Source organism: Ochotona princeps, chromosome 4, assembly GCF_030435755.1.
Source record: "Ochotona princeps isolate mOchPri1 chromosome 4, mOchPri1.hap1, whole genome shotgun sequence".
Taxonomy (NCBI): Eukaryota; Metazoa; Chordata; class Mammalia; order Lagomorpha; family Ochotonidae; genus Ochotona; species Ochotona princeps.
The window spans coordinates 52281925-52295061 of NC_080835.1; positions in this window are offsets into that span (position 1 = coordinate 52281925).

The window sequence follows — 13137 nt, forward strand, 5'->3', positions numbered from 1 at the left end:
CTGGATGGGAAGTGGAGCAGCCAGGATACAAACCAGTGCCCATACAGGATCCCAGGCATTCAAAGAGAGGATTTTAGCCGCTAGGCTACAGCATGACTCTCAAATGAGTTTTGATCATTACAATAAAATGTATAGTACAGTCTAATGCAGTTTTAAATGCATGGAGAGGAATTATTTAACATAATTATAAATAAGAAAAATAAAGGAATTTCAAGGGAGGTAATATCTCTATGCTTCCAAATGGTAAAATCACTAGTTGATTGTGATAATTTGTTTATGTATTACAGTAATCACAAACATTACCACCAAGCAAACTGCATACAAATAAACACTCAGAAAAATAAGCACAGAATTCTTAAAAAAGATTCCAGTAACCTATAGGAAGGCAGGAAATAGACAACAGAAATCAAAATAAAGGGAGAAGAAACAAGAAATGAGACATGGACTTAAACCCTGCGGGGACCTGGCTTGACCGGACAGCAGCCACCTTGGCCATAACTTCCATCTTGCCCTCCAGGTGATCCTGTCAGTCTTTTCATGCTACAGAACAAACAACGTTGTTGAGCCAATCTACTGAGAATTTTCTGGGGCATACTTTTTCTGACATCTGAGATGTTAGATTGGAGCAAGCCATAGGCCACCCCGTCCAGCTTAACCTCTTTTCTCTTGTCTCCTGGCATAGGGGAACCCTCTTGTCTTAAGATACAAGCAAATCTAACACGAGTGTGTTAAAATGTAATCACACAATTTCTTGGTGAGACTTCAGCCAGGTGTGCAAAGCATTTTAATACTAGAAAATCCAAGAAGGTAAGCCACTGTATTAAAGGATTAAAGGGGGGGGGGGGGAAAGCCATGTTACAGTGTCCCCTGGTTCAGAAAAATTCCTTGGTAAATTCCAACTTTCATTTTGATGAGTGATTCTATAAAGCTAAAAATAGAAGAGAAAATCACAACCAAATGAAGAACATTGGGTTTCTCTAAATGCCCAGATGAACCTCTTGCTGAGAAACTTTGGAAGCATGCATCAAACACTGGGAAAGACACACAGATTGCTTGCAATCACCACTTTCCTTTAATACAGTATTGGAGAGTCTATCAGTATAATACACCCAAGAAAAGGAATATAAGGATCAAAGTGTTGGAGAAGAAAGACATCGAAAAGTCATTGTTTGAAAATAACTAACCCCAAACAACAACTCCAAAAGAACATGCTGATAAATTACTAGCAATACTTACAGTTGTCCATCAGTTTAATATTACCAAAGTCAGTTGTATTTTAATATACTACCAATACATAACTATAAAATTAGTATGTGGACATATCAGAAAACAACATGTCCCTAGGAATAAATTCACCAGAAGATTATCCTGACTTTTACAAAGAATATTGAGATGCCAGTGCTGTGTCACAATGGGTTAAAACTGTAGCACCAGCATCCTATATAGGCACTGGTTCAAATCCTGGGTGTGCTACTTCCAATTCAAATCGCTGCTAATATGCCTGGGAAAAGCAGCAGCAGAGGGCTCAAATGTTTGGACACCTGCACCCTGGAAGAACTTCCTGCATCCAGACTTTGGCTGACCCAGTCCCAACCTTTGCAGCCACTTGGTATGTGAATCAGTAGATGAAAGACTTCTCTCTCTCTCCTATCTTCTCCCTCTCTCCCTCCCTCCCTCCTCCTAACTCTGTGATTCTGCCTTTCAAATAAAAAATTAATCTTAAAAAATAGGATAACATTGTAAAGATATCCATGCTTCCTTAATTGATCTGCAGTTCATTGTGATTCCAGTGAACATCCCAACAGATTCCTGAAGGAATTTGATAAGATGCATTAAAATCATATGTGGCCCCATGCTATTGCAGCACTATTCCAAAAGCCAAGAAATGGAAACACCCTAAATCCATCCAGCATCTGATGAATGGATAGGAAAAAATGTGGTGCATTTGTACAATGGAACACAATTCCATCACAAAAAGATGAAATCTTGTCATTTACAACAAGGATAGAACTGAAGGTCATTATGTTAAATGAAATAAGCCAAACAGAAAAGACAAGGCTTGCAGAATTTCATCCTTAGGTGGAATCTTTGAAAGTGGAGAGGTTGTGAGTAGAATAATGGTTCCCAACAGCTGGGAGAGTAGGGGTGTGGTTTGGGGGGCAGGTAAGGGAAAGGTTGGTTAGCAGGTGCTAGAGGACAGGTATGTAGGGGTAAGAAGTTCCAGTGTTTTATTGCCAGTGACTGTAGATATCATGCTACACATCCTTCCACAATCAGAAAGCCTAGAGGAAAGGATTCAGTGCTTTCACCGTGATGACATGTGCAATGTTAGAGTGGACAGATGTGTTGCACTTGACTAGACATTACAGTGTGTATATGGGTCAAAATATCACAAGGAACCTCATAAATATTTATGAATTTTATGTGATATTTTTAAAAATTCATAAAAACTAAGCTCACTTGAAAGCATAAGGGGCCAGAAGTAGCCAGGGCATTTCTGTCGCTGCTAGAAGGGACATGCACTGACCAGAGAGGGACAGAAGGAGGAGAGCAATACAAGCAAAGGTCATCCAAGACATCTCTTCTCTCAGCTGGCCACAGCTGTGGACTTCTGGCTTGGAAACCAAGCTATTAGTTCCCTGCATGGGGCAGAAACACGCAGCAATGATCTCATTTTATTGAAAGAATGAGCTAGAGAAGGAGATGATCAGGTGAGAAGCAAAGTCCTTATAGCTACAGCTTGCAGTGCACGGCTGGAGTTCCCAGCCCAGCCTCATGTTGGTGCTGCTCTGCCTGCTGTGCAGAGGCAAGGTTGCAGCTATGTCTCTGTGAAACCCTGGCACAAGAACGGAGGGGAGGTAAGGATAGAGATCCCAGGCGTCATGAGAGAACCAATTCAGAGCATCATAAAAAGGAAAATATGTCTCCCTCGTAAGTTGGGGTATCTCAACACAACAATTATTTTTATCTTTCTACATTTCTTCATAGTCTCAATATCTACAGATAAATGTAGATACCTTTCTTCTCCAATTGGTAAAGATTACACAATATTCATCTACGAACTGCTCTCCTGTTTCCAACACACTGCTGAGTGTTAAGAACATCCTACAAACATTTTATACAGTCACGTTCTGTATCATTTCAGAACCAAAGTCAGAGAGATGGAGAAGGAAGCAATATTTCTAGTAATTGTCTTTTTTTTTTGGATATTCAGTAAAAGGAGTGGATGTTCAGCAGAGCAGTTAAATCACTCCTGAGAAAGCTCACATCCCATTTTGGAGTGCCTGGGTTCGAGTCTTGGCTCCATTTTCAACTATAGCTTCCTCCTATTGTACCCTAACAGTGGCAAGTGGTGGCTCAAGTCCTTGTGTTCCTGCCACCTGTGTGGGAGAGACATGAATGGCGCTCCAGGCTCCTGGCTTCTGTCTGGTCCAGCCTTGGCATTATTGTAGGCATGTGGGGAGTCAACCAACAGAAGGAAGATGTGTGTGTAAGTATAGGCCTGTGTGTGAGACTCTGCCTTTCAAATAAACAAATACTAAAACCAAATTTTGTATTGACCATAAGGGAAGATGTCTGTATTTGGCCAACTTGTTACTGGATCATATCAAAGTAAAATATCAATAAATAAGCCTAGCATTTGTCCTTGGAGTTCCCAAATCAGTTATTCTTAAATATGAACAGGTGACAGATAATCAGACACTTGAGGAAAGTCTACAAGATAAAAGAGAATGACTAAGATAAAATAAGAACAAGATGTTATGTGGAACAAAGGAGCTGGGAGAGGAAGTTAATAATAGAGGAGACCACGCTCGTGCGGAGAGGCAAGGTAGGTGGGAAGCCTGTCTGCCTTCCTCTCACTTTTTCTGTTCTCAGAAATAAAGCCAAGAATGTGATCTCAGATATTAAAACACATTTTCCCAGTTTTTAATGAGTTCAGCAGAAGACCAGATGATAAATTCATGTGAGTCTCCCAGGAGAAAGAACAAAGACAAGGCATCAGAAAACATGAGATGAATAGAAATAAAGGTCCAAAAGGCATAACCTCTGACAAAAAGAACTTCTTACAAGAGAAGCAGTGAGGGCAGGAAATCATGAAAGAGGGGTTGGTGTTAAGGTGTGGTGGGTTTAGCCGCCACCTGCTTCACTGGTATCCCATATAGGTGCCAGTTCATGTCTTTGTTTCTCCACTTTCAATCTAGCAGAGGATGTTCCAAGTGTTTGGGCTCCTGCTATTGATGTGGAAGACCCAAATGAAGCTTTTGGTTTTAGATTGGCCCAGCCTTGGCTCAGCCCTGACCATTGAGGCCATCTGGGTAGTGACCAGAGGATGGAAGATCTCTCCTCTCTCAGGAACTCTTTTTTTTTTTTTAATACTTATTTTATTTATTTATTTTTAAAGATTTATTTATTTTATTACGAAGTCAGATATACAGAGAGGAGGAGAGACAGAGAGGAAGATCTTCCATCCGATGATTCACTCCCCAAAGTGAGCCGCAATGGGCCGGTGCACGCCGATCCGATGCCAGGAACCAGGAACCTCTTCCGGGTCTCCCACGCGGGTGCAGGGTCCTAATACACTGGGCCGTCCTCGACTGCCTCCCCAGGCCACAAGCAGGGAGCTGGATGGGAAGTGGAGCTGCGGGGATTAGAACCAGCACCCATATGGGATCCCGGGGCATCCAAGGCGAGGACTTTAGCTGCTAGGCCACGCCGCCGGGCCCAAATACCTATTTTAAAAAGAAGCAATGAAAGAGTAAAGATAGGAAAATTCCTAGATATTAAAGCCCAAGATTTCAAAATAACTTCCCAGAACAAGGGCCCACTTCTAGATGTACCACTGTGAAATTTCAGAAATCCAGGGTCAAAGAGAAGATTCTGGAAGCTTCCAGAAGGGTATAAGTGCAGGAGAAACAAAAGAATTCTTATGGATGTAAAGCAGACTGGATTCACATTCAAAATTTTCTGATTAAAAGCAAAGTGCGGGCCCGGCGGCGTGGCCTAGCAGCTAAAGTCCTCGCCTTGAAAGCCCCGGGATCCCATATGGGCGCCGGTTCTAATCCCCGCAGCTCCACTTCCCATCCAGCTCCCGGCTTGTGGCCTGGGAAAGCAGTTGAGGACGGCCCAATGCATTGGGACCCTACACCCGCGTGGGAGACCTGGAAGAGGTTCCAGGTTCCCGGCATCGGATTGGCGCAGCACCGGCCCGTTGTGGCTCACTTGGGGAGTGAATCACCGGACAGAAGATCTTCCTTTCTGTCTCTCCTCCTCTGTGTATATCTGGCTGTAATAAAATGAAAAAATCTTTAAAAAAAAAAAAAAAAGCAAAGTGCGTGACTCTCTCAAGAGTCTAGGAAATTACTTTAGTTTCATCATTTTACATCCAGCCTAACAATATGAAAACTTTTCAACATGAAAGATACTATCTTTCTTGTATCTCCCCATTAGTAAATCATTTGGAATTATGCTTAAATAAAATTAGGAATGTCTAGCATGAATTTCCTGCAAATGTGTGATTTATTTGGGAGTACCATCCCAAAGAGCAAGTGTGAATGACAGTGAGCATGTGAGAGAGGAAATGAGACATCAGCACAGAGCTGCATTACCAGGTTGGCCACCAGGAGTAGACCAGATGTTCTATCCCATTTTATCCTCTTTGAACCCCTTTGAAATGCAACTCAATATTGGCTACCTAATGAAAAAAGAAAAAAAGGAAAAAAAAATTAAAAAGGAAGCATCTATCGAGTCCCGGTCTTCACTGGTCCAACGTGCCTCCACTAGGCGTTGCTTTCCAGGCAGCACTTGTGCGAGTGAATGGTTTGCATGGACAGGAATCCAGAGCCTGGACAGAAGAACAGCACTTCAGATCCTCTGACACTCGCTGGTAAATCCAATTCATCACGCAAACCTAGCCAGGGTCCTTCCTGGAAGTATTTCAATCAAGACTGTGAGGGTAAGAGTTACAGCTCCTTCTGCTGCAGCTGGTCCCAGAGCTGTAATTAGAACTTAACATCTCTTTCTAATATATAACAGTAGAGTTAGAATTACTGCTTCATATGATCCATGTATTTTAGAGCTACTAAATAAAGGAGGAATGACATTTTCTAGTCTTTGATATCAAGCACATGCTTACCATTTCCAGTATTCTTCATATCTTCTTTGCGTTCCGGTTACTATCCAACGTCATTTCTTTGCTCAAATATAGCTTTGTCCCTTCCCCCTCTGTGCTATTCTTGTTAGAAGTTTTTACATTTTCATGTAAGTCCAATAACATAGCCTTATGTGTATTGCTTTACATCATTCTCTTCTAGTCTGTAAGGAAAGAGAAAAACACATGGAGACCACCCTTTAGAATAACCTACACAATTAACTTCACTGGTGTGCCCCCTCCCTTGTTTTTAAACTAGCTTTTTCTTCTGAGCAGTATTAGGTTCACAATAAAATATGGTGGAAGACCAGAGATTTCCCATTCTCACCCTGCCCCTTCACCTGCATAACCTCTTGTGTTACACCTGAAGCCCTGTAATGACTCACTACTATCACTCAGAGGCCATAATTGGTGTCATGTGTCCTGTGGGTTTGGATAATGGGACACTGCCCTGGATGTACTTCATGCTACCCTATAGATTAGTTTCATCACCTTAAAAACCCTCTGCCCACCCACCACTGGTAATTTCCCTGTCTCTACAGTTTTAACCTCTCCCTAATATTATGCAACTGAAAATCATACAACATATCCCCTTTGGGGATCGGCTTCTTTCACTTGTCAATATCATTTCTGCTTCTTTCAGGTCTTTTCATAGTTTGATAATCCATTTCTTTTTTGCTGAATATTGAAAGTTTCTTTTCCTTCCTACAGAAGAACATCTTGGTGGCTTGCATGTCTTGGTGATTATTCATAAATCTGGTATAAATATCTATGTGCAGTTTGTGTGTATGTGTGTGTATATTTAAGTTTTCAGCTCCTTTGTTAAATATCAAGTTGTGAGACTGATGTGTGATAAGAACACAATTCATTTGATAAGAAACGCCAAACTGCCTTTCCAAGTCCCTACACCATTTTGCCTTCCCACCAGTAGGAAATGCGAGTTCCTGTTGCCACACAGCCTCACCAGTGTTGGATGTCATGCAGCACCCTTTATTTCTCTACATAGATTAATGTTACCATCTGATGTTGTTGTGGGCATAGGGGCCCCTGTATTACGTGGTGAGGATCAACTCTGCCTAGACTCAGTCTAGGTTCTTGTCTGCCCATGTGTTAACAATCCTATGAGGAGCTGTAAAGAGACAGGACTAAACAGGCAGGTTTCATCAAAAGGCAAAGGGATAGCAGACGCTCAGACACAAGGGAAAATTATCTCTATCCAGGCTGGTTTCACCCTTCTTTAAAAAAAAAATTTATTAATTTTTATTGGAAAGGAAGATTTACAGAGAGAAGGAGAGACAAAGATCTTCCATCTGCTGGTTCACTCCCCAAGTGGTCACAATGGCCAGAGCTGAGCCAGCAGCCAGGAACTTCCTCTGGGTCTCCCATGCAGGTGCAGGGTCCCAAGGCTTTAGCCGTCCTCTATTGTTTTCCTAGGCTACAAGCAGGGAGCTGGAAAGGAAGTAGAGCAGCCAGAATACGGGCCAGTGCCTATATGGGATCCCAGCACATGCAAAGTGAGGACTTTAGCCACTAGGCTACAGCACCAGGCTATGGGTTCACCCTTCTTACAGAACAAGAGGTGAGTAAGTGCCCAAAAGAGGCAGAGTTTGGGGTGAGACTGCAGCAAGAGAGTGAGGCTTGACTGCAGAAGAGGAGTGGGGGTGCCCAGGTATCAGCCCTGGTGCATGAGCAGGGGGTGGGCAGTGGGTGATGGGCACGTGCTGTGGGCATGGACAGCTCCTTGTCCCTCACTTGCCTGCCTGCCTGCCTCACCCGCATCAATCAGATCTCCTTTCATCCTGGAGATTTCTTTCAGTATTTGCTGTCAGCTACATCTCTTAGAAACAAATTATCCCCATTCTTGTTTATGTTAGGATTTATTTCCCATTTGTCATTGAAGAATAGGTATGCTGGAAAGAGGACTGCTTGGCAGGTGTTTTCTTTCTGTCTCCTGGTCTCCATTGTTTCTGATGAGCAATGAGCTGTTCCTGTTATTCCGGTCCCCCTGCATGAGATGAGTCATTTTTCAGTCGCTGTTTCAAGATGTTCTTTGTCTTTCGCCAGGTTGCCTGTGATATGTTTAGATGTGCATCTCCTTGTGAGTGCCCTACTTAGAATTCTTTGATCTTATTGGATGTGTACATTAATGTTTTTCATCAAGTTTGGGGACTTTTCCGTGATGATGATTCCTTCAAATGTTTGTGATGTTCTCTCTCTCTCCTTTCACCCACATTCATTTTGGAATTCTCATGATGCAATTGTCTTTCAGGTTGCATTAGTCCATTTTCTGTCACTACCGTGAAATATCAGTTTATAAAGAGATTTAGATCACAGTTTTTGCAGTTGAAAATTCTGAACTGAGCAATCCCATTTGTTTGGCTCCTTGATGGATGGTGGTGAGAGAAAGGAGAGAGAGGGACCATATGGTGGGACAGGAAGCCAGAGGATGGGGAGGGGTTAGTATCACTCAGTGTTTCAGGCTTAAATTTTTTGAAAGATTTTATGTATTTATTGGAAAGGCAGAGAGAGGGACAGAGAAGAAGGGAAGAAAGGAGGGAGGAAAGGAGAGAGGCTGAGGCTGGGTCAGGATCCTGGAACTTCATCAGGGTCTCCCACATAGTTGGCAGGGATCTTGTGCTGCATTCCCAGACACATTAGCATAGAGCTGGATTGGAAGCACAATAGCCGGGACTCAAATCAGATTTCTGATATGGGATGTCAGCATTACCAGCGGTAGCTTAGCTTGCTGCAGACTCACACTTTACAACAATTTTCCATGGAATAGTTACCCAAGATCTCAGAAGAACTACATCAGTTCCTTGTAACAGCAGAACTTGCAATCACTTAATGACTTTCAACCAGGTCATGCCTTTTCAAAGTTCCCCCCAGCCACCTCCCCGCTCTGCCACATGGAAGACAAAGCTTCCGACATAGGAGTCCATAGGGACACACTCAAACCATAGGTAAAGCACAGTAGAGCCAACAGTAGAGGCCTCCCAGGTGTGAATTTAGCAATAATCCAGAATCAGAAGTAGAGCAAGGGGTTTAAGCCACCGCCTAAGGAGCCAGCATCCCATACGTTTACTGGTTCAAGTCTTAGCTGCTCCATTTCTGATACAGCTCCCTGCTAATGTACCTGTGAAAACTGCAGATATGACTTAAGCTCTTGGGCCCCTGCAGCCACATGGTGGATCTGGAAGAAGTTCCTGACTCTCTAATTTCAGTTTAGCTTCATTCTGGCCATTGACCACTTGGGGAATAAACCAGCAAATCCAAGATCTCTGTCTTTCCTTCCCTCTTCAACACCGCCTTTGAAATAAGTAAAATAAGTCTTGTTGCTCTAGGTGTCCACCCTCCTTAGACAAAGTTTCCTGGAGTTGTTAGACCTGTGTTTCCAGGAGCTATTTTCATACTTATGTTTGCTGAGTCCAACATTCATATCACTCAAGTAGAGTTTCTAGCCTGCTTTCCTTGTGTATGGTCATTTTTTTCTTGTTCCTTTTCATGCCTTTGACTTTTTTTTGTTGAAACTAGACATTTTAAGTAAGATGTTTTGGCACCTATGGGTTTTGATTACCTTCCCTGGGGTTCTTGTTGCTATGGTTTTGGCACTCAGAGCCAGTAAGTCTTTTGCCCTCTGCAGTGGAATCTGTGTGTAACTTCGGGAATACTTTCACAGTTCAGTAAATTTACAAGTTTACTCTGGATTCATCCATATTCATCCACAGCCAGTATCTCTCGAGGATCCTCTCTGATCTGCTGTGAGCTGTTCCTGCCTTGCAAGGTGCATGACCTTGTGAATCACCGGAGAGAAATGTGATTTTAACAGGTCTTCTTGCCTAGGTAGCCCTGTTAAACTTCCGTCTGATCTGATACTTTGTGGTAGTTTGTCTTTTTGATTTAGGTTTATATATGTATATGTATATGTATATGTATATGTATATGAGAGAGAGAGAGAAACAGGAAGAGAGAGAATGTGTGTGTTGTCCCCAACCAGTAATCCTGTGATCATAGCTTTCCCTGAGTGTTTGCCACAGAAAGTTCCATTGTTTATGACAATGCCCCCCTGGGCATAGATTTTGCCTGATCTGCACCAAATTCAGTCTTTTCCCTCAGGCACCATAGCAGAGTTGTCAGTCATTTTGGATGACCCTCCCACCTGGGAGAGAACTTCCTAAGCTGGAGATGAGATACAGGGGAAAGGGACAGCCCCTGCTTAAAATGCCACAGCCTCCCACTCCCACTAATTCTACTACATTAAGAGGAATAAAAAAAACTTAATGCATCTCAATTTGTTGTATGCTCTTTGGTCAATTTAAAATGTTCATTTATTTTCATGTACTTGAAAGACAGAATGAGAGAGACACAAAGAGAGAGAAAGAGGGAGTATGCATCCATCTGCTGGCTCCCTCCCCTGTGGCTGTGTCAGCAGCAAGGAGCTCCAGATGGGTCTCTCATGTGAGTGGCAGGAACCAAAGTACTTGAGCCAGCATCTGCTGCCTCCCAGGGTGCATGCACATCAGCAGGGAGCTTGATAAGGAGCAGAGGAACCGGGATCCAAAATGGCACCTGCTGTGGGATGCAGGCAGCCCAAGTGGCAGCATCTGCTACCGCCACAATGCCTGTGTCTCTCTCATCAACTTAAATTATTACTTATTGTACTTTCTTGTTCGATTTTTTTCCTTTTTGGGGGTGGGTGGAGAGGATTTGTATAGTCCTCATACAGCTGTTGCAAAACATGAAAAAACATTTGCATGAAACAAGTAAACAAGCAAAGAAACAATGGAAAATTGTAGATAATCTACACTTTCTTCAAGTTCAATAACATTTCAAAGTAAGTATTGTCAAATACGAAAGTTACAACAATGTTGTTTCAAGATCTCAATTGGCCTTATTCGCAATTCTAGAATTATGCCGTGCTTCATCTCATAAAACAGAAGACATGTTCTATAGCCTGAGAGTTTGCTTAAAGAATTGAAATAAGACAAATAAGGAGAGAGTGGATTGGCAGGAATCAGGGAATGTTGGTTCATGTATAGATGAGGTCCTGCCAATTATGTGGAAGTTCTGGGTAGAATTCCTGGCTCTTGACTTCAACTTCGACCAGTTAGGGCTATTGGGTCATCTGAGCGATAGATAGATAAATAGCTAAGTAGATAGAGCCGTATGTGTGTGTATGTCATTCTGCCTTTCAAATAAATACATACATACACTTTTGGGGGGAAATAGCAGATTGGAACCAGTATGTCATCACAGAGGGTAAAACCACAGCCTGTAGTGTCTGCATCCTATATGGGCGCCTGCTTGAGTCTGGTCCAGCTCCCAGGTGATGCACCTGGGAACAGGGCAGAAGATGGTCCAAGTATTTGGGCCCCTGAACACACATGGGAGACCTGGAGGCGGCTCCTGTTTCAGCCTGGCCTAGCCCTAGCTGTGTGGCCATTTGGGGAGTAAACCAGCAGGTAGACACTTTCTCTCTCTCTCTCTCTCTCTCTCTCTCTCTCTCTCTCTCTCTCTCTCTCTAACTCTGGATTTAAAATAAATGTACCTTTAAAAGAAAAAAAGAAAAAGAAAATTGGTGATTTCAAAGTTCCTTTTTTTAAAATAAGGTAGACACAAGAAGATAGAATGGCAGCAATAACAACTGGTTCATCCCAGGCCATTGTAGGTGATTTTTTTTAAAGGATGCAAAGCAGAGGAACCTTCAGGCCACTTGCTAATAGCCAGTGTAGGAACTTTGATTTTCTCTTCCTTTCCTGATTTCTTGGGTGACCAGGTAACAATTTGGGTACAGTTGGATTGTAGCAGGAATGGCTTCATTTTGATTTTCAGTCCAATCTGCTATGGCATAGCACAAAGCAATGGCTGCCTCTAGTTTTTATTTAATAGAATGTAAGTCAAAACCAAGCCAAACTCAATAATGCTCCATAAAGGTCAGGGGAAAATGTCCGAAGTCATCTTTTAATAAATGACTTCTAAATAATATCTGCAAAATTCATCCAGCTTCCCCTCATGTCAAAGACAGATGTTCTATTCAGGTGCAGTTCTCCCAAGTTTTGTCAGGAGAATCTGATAACATTGAGGGACGCAAATTAGGACCCACGTCATATGACAGGATCATAGAAGATTTGAATGACAGGTCTAATACAGTCTGGAGATGTGCCATGGTACAAGATCCCCCAAATGAGTGCAGGGGCCAGAGAGGTGACAAAGGGAGATGAGCGTCACATTGTAGATCTCTGTGTGGTTTCTGGTCTGCAGGCATGTGCACCCTTGTCTAACTGGCAGTGTTATCAGCTGTCTAACATAGTCTCTCTGTGTTAGCAGCACTGCATGGACGGATTTGTCACACAGAGAGAGATGGCCCCATTCCCTTGAAGTAGTTCTAAACTGAATGCAAGATAATACTGGTTCCGGAAGCATGCCGGGTCTCTTTGTTCTGTCAAACAGTGAGAGAAATCATAAAGCCCAGTCCCAGCACCATGTGGATTTGTAACTAAAGATGACATCCTCCTCAGCATGTCAGCTCTGGATGACATGTGACAGGTGAATAGTCACTGTCTTCCATGAGCATGTTACATGAAAATTACGGGAATACACTTGTTTGGCCTTGGGATTGTAACCTGTGTCGATGTCATCTGGAAGTGCAGGATTTGCAGATTGCTTGGAGGGTGACATTGGGTGGCTGTTCCCCATCCCCAGGTACTGAGAAGGCTGGGAGGCTGGGTGCAGCTCCTCTCCCCACCACCACCATTTTTTCCCTGCCCCCAGACACAGGAAGAAAAAAAAATTGGAAACAGTGAGCCTTGACCATTCCCACCCTAACCAACTATGTAAACATCATCAAAACAAAATCAATCTATCTATCTATCTATCTATCCATCTATCTATCTATCTATCTATCTATCTAAAAGACCTCAGTAGGGGCCAGCACGATGACTCAATTGGCTAATCCTCTATCAGTACCAACATCCCATATGGGCACTGGT